This window comes from Olea europaea, chromosome 21 (assembly GCF_002742605.1).
Source record: "Olea europaea var. sylvestris chromosome 21, O_europaea_v1, whole genome shotgun sequence".
NCBI lineage: Eukaryota > Viridiplantae > Streptophyta > Magnoliopsida > Lamiales > Oleaceae > Olea > Olea europaea.
In genome coordinates, this window is record NC_036257.1 from 6,851,135 (window position 1) to 6,855,478 (window position 4,344).

Below are 4,344 nucleotides of genomic sequence, written 5' to 3' on the forward strand. Positions count from 1 at the left end.
TTTCGCGTCATTGTTAATCTAGTGATTATCTAATTGGATGAGCCAAACAATGAAATATAAGAGCTATTGAACATCTGATTCAAGACATTACTCAATCGTAGTAATGTATAGTATCAGCTAATGATACACATTTCAGAAACTTAATATGTTCTTTTTTTTTTTTTCAATTTAATGGAGAACAAATTACTGGTAATAGTAAAAATTATCCCTGTGTATAACATAAAATTAGCTCTTCTAGAGCGTTCCAACAAATTTACAGATCCTCATATTGTATTAATGTAATCGTTATCATTTTTGTCTTTCTCATTCAGGGAGTTGTAACAAGTTTAATTAGATAGTCGATGTATGTTACGTAATAAAATTGTTTGAAAAAAATGCTTTATTGTCATTTTCTCAATAGAAAAAGTCTAAATAATTTTCTACCAAATTAACAATGAATTATTTAACGACATCCATATAATATGGTCAAAGTATCTATATTAACTTTAATCGATAATTGATATTTAAATCGATGATATCAAATAGTTCAAAGAAGTTTAGACATTTAAATGAACCACATCTAAATTTTATCAATTAAATTTAAAATTTTAATTTTGAGCAAAATTCAATAATGTAGATGACATGCCTTTATATATATATATATATATATATATATATATATATATTCAAATTTTATATTCTCAAAAATGTAGGAAATTAGTATAACTAATTCACTATGAATAAAAATATTTAAGCATTATATTAGAAATATTAAATGACGAATTTATAGACCTTTCATACTACAAATTTAGTAGGAGGAAATAAGAGTGAATCACCCAAATGGTCGTCGAACTTTGCAAAAAGTTTTCACAGGGTCACTGAATTTTAAAAATTACCCATTTCATCATTGAACTTCATAAAAGGTTTCCACGAGATCACTGAATTTTAAAAATTACTCAATTCATCACTGAACTTTTCAAAAAGTTTTCAAGGGATCACTAAATTTTGCGAAAGTTTTCCCAAGAGTTATATACCCTATGAAACTTTTTGCAAAGTTCAGTATGAATTAGGTGATTTTTAATGTTCAATAACCTCGTGGAAACTTTTTGCAAAGTTTTGTGATGAATTTGATGATTTTTAAAGTTTAATGATCCCGTGAAAATCTTTTACACAGTTCAGTAATTATTTGGATAATTCACTTGAGGAAATAAATACCCTTTGATTTTAAGTAGTGATCATGTTCTTTTTCTCTTCCAAGCAAATTCTATGATCCTAGTTCCAAATATATAATTTTATTTTGTTATGAATGCGCTCAAAGGAACACACTAACTCATTCATGAACATTCGCACTAGGTATAATAATAATAATCAATGCATGATGAATGAAAGAGTTTGGATGTAATCAAAGCGTTTTTTTGTTTTTTTGTTTTTTTTGTTTTTTTTGTTTTTTCCTTTCAAGGCTATAAACAGACAATTCACAATTGCTTCTCATCAAAATGATTAAATTTAATTAGCTTAGCAAAAAAAGTTAAACAAAATATTTATGTATGAGACACAAGGGGAAAAAAAAAAAAAAAAACTTACGATACTTATCGAGATTTGCATTACTTCAAGAGCAAAAAATGATATTATTCGAAAATTGAAAACTTATAAATTTAAGCTCTTTGGGAGCAATAATACAATATTTTTCTAGATATTATAATGTCATAATTTGTTTATGTTTTTGCAAGCAACAAAAATCATTCCTTTTGGAATAATGGGAGAATAATCTAGTGTTATTTTGAAATATTGATTCTAAGTTTATACTCTTCCAGGAGTAATGATACAATATTTACTTTAAAGTCTATAAATTTGTGATTCTTCAACAATAATCACATTATATTCTTCAGGTATATATATTAATAAATATAGAATTGTGCTTCTTTTAAAATAAAATAATTATAAAAAAAGCTTTTTAAAATAAAATAAAAAGTTATTTCAAAAAAATGTTACTTAGAAAAATAAAATAAAATAAAAAGTTATTTTGGAAAAAACCTTACTTAGAAAAAATAAAAATAAAAACTTATTTTAAAAAAAGGTTTTTAAAATATAATAAAATAAAATAAAAATTATTCATAAAACATTTTTAAAATAAAAAAATTATATTTTTAAATTTATTTTATACATATAATGTAAAGTTAAAATTTTACCATTTTTAAATTTAATGAAAAGGGTGAAAAAAAGGTTGGGTGACCATGATGAAACGTTGCATGAAAATGGGTGACCAATGTGAAATAAAATCAAATTTGATGGTTATGATGACACTAAGTATAAAGTTGGGTGATCATTATTGGACTTAACCCTTTTATAGTAATTCCAATCACTATTTTGCATGACCAAATGATCTAGAGCACATAGTAACAAAATAATATTTGTCATGTCAATAAAAATTTTAAAAGAAAAAAGTCACCTCAATTAGAAAAATAGACAACAAAAAATAAAAATAAAAAATAAAAAAATTTCAATACTCTTTGATGAAAATAAAAGGAAATATCTAATGTTCAATATTAGCAATATGTACAAACCTATAGGAAGTTATTAAATTAAACAAACATTATATAAAAATTTAACTACAAATCAATCAATTTTATAAAATTTAATCTTTTTAAAAAGTCTTGTTTTAATACATCAGGGCCAAACTCTTAGAAAGTTGATAAAAGTCAATTCAGTACACGTACGAGATTGATTCTATTATTCTTTGTAAGCTTGTTGCCTCTAGGTCATCCAAAGACACCCTCATAAACAGTAATATATTATTTTTTATATTAATAATGCACACCACTACAAGAAGTTTAATTTTTTTAAAAATTAATGAAAATTGACCTGTATAAACTTAAAGTTCTAAAAGAAATGTTACAAGTACAGAATTTTTTAACAGATTTTATACAGAAAATACAGCCGTCTGTCTCACAGGTATTGACTACTGTCAAAAACAGTTTTTGACAGCAAATCACAGGGAGACAAAAATCTGTACCTACAGAACAATTCAAGTTTTAAATCTCGAAATTCACTCTCTCCGTTAGGACATAAACTGCCAGCATGTGAAATGACACGCTCGCCTTTGGATACTTTATATTATTCTTTGAAATGAGATACATATCCCAGATCCCATCAAAGATAAAATTAACCATTTCACCAAGTAAATAACTAGCCATGATGCGTAGGACTTGACAGCATAATACCTAAATCCTCAGGGGAATTGAAGAATAAATCTTGAATATAAGTTAAATAAATGAATTCAAGAGTGTACATGACAATATTAAACCAAGCAGAGAATACCGTACTTCAGTGTTATAAAATCTACATGCACCACACTTCTGCATCTTGCTTGGTCTACAGTGAAGAGTGAACTGTACTATAATTAACAGAGGCGTGTACTTCTCTGGTTCTAAAACACAATATATTTGCTAATCCGGTATGCATCAAACTTCAGCATCCTGCTTCTTCAGTGAGATGGTGGTGCAGTTGTTCAAATTGTTGTATGTTTTATTTCCGTTTTACTGTCATCCGAAAGCAAAACATATATGTACAGGCCAGGCCATACACGGCTCGTAGTTAACCTGCACGCATCATTCAAAATATTCATTGCCTATTTGGTAAGGTGGGTTGTACAATATTAAAGGTGAAAATGAAATTAAAGTATTGTCCATTCTAGTGTTCCTTTTTAATATACCACATTTAACATCATAGTGCATGTCTAGATCACATCAGATAACAAGACAGTCTAATGGATAAAATTTAGTTTCCTTCTCATTCTAAGAAATGTCCAATAATATATAATCCTTGGCACAAAACGCCAAGATTAATAAGATAGAAACTATTTCGCATCAGTTGCACAGGGCCATTCAAGGCCAGAAAGACTACCTAATCCGAATCTTAAATCAACAGAAGTTAAGGCAACAAGAATAGGAAGTAAACAGAATATCCAAGAACAACTTAATAGGTGATCTTTGCCAAATCTGAATTCATTGCAACATAGAAGTAAAGGGGAGAATAATTAAAGTATTTCCCAGCACAATATTAATCAATGATCTTTGCCGAATCTGATTCATCGCAACATAGATGTAGAGGTGAAAAGAATTGAAAGTAAACAAAATCTCCCAACACAATATTAATTGATTATCTTTACCTACAGAGTACCTAACATCTATATATTATAATGCACAATTAACATGTGAGATGTATCCTTACCCAGTTACTGTTGTTTCACTTAACGTTTTGAGTGCCATACACTGTGCAAGTAACGTGCATCACATGATCATTATGATGAATTGTTTCCAAGCCCCCTCAAAAAAAAAAAAAAAAAAAAAAAAAAAAAAAAAAAAA

At 27.3% G+C, this 4,344-nt stretch overlaps 1 protein-coding gene across 2 annotated transcripts in view; it reads right to left on the reverse strand.

The window, feature by feature from the left end:
• Positions 1-3,214: 3,214 nt before the first annotated feature.
• The window catches only part of LOC111370502 (putative hydrolase C777.06c), an 8,307-nt gene continuing 7,177 nt past the window's right edge, over positions 3,215-4,344 (reverse strand). For both annotated transcript variants that reach the window (XM_022992218.1, XM_022992219.1), the window contains one exon: positions 3,215-3,578. The gene's annotated coding sequence lies outside the window, so the exon portion shown is untranslated. The remainder of the gene's footprint in view (positions 3,579-4,344) is intronic.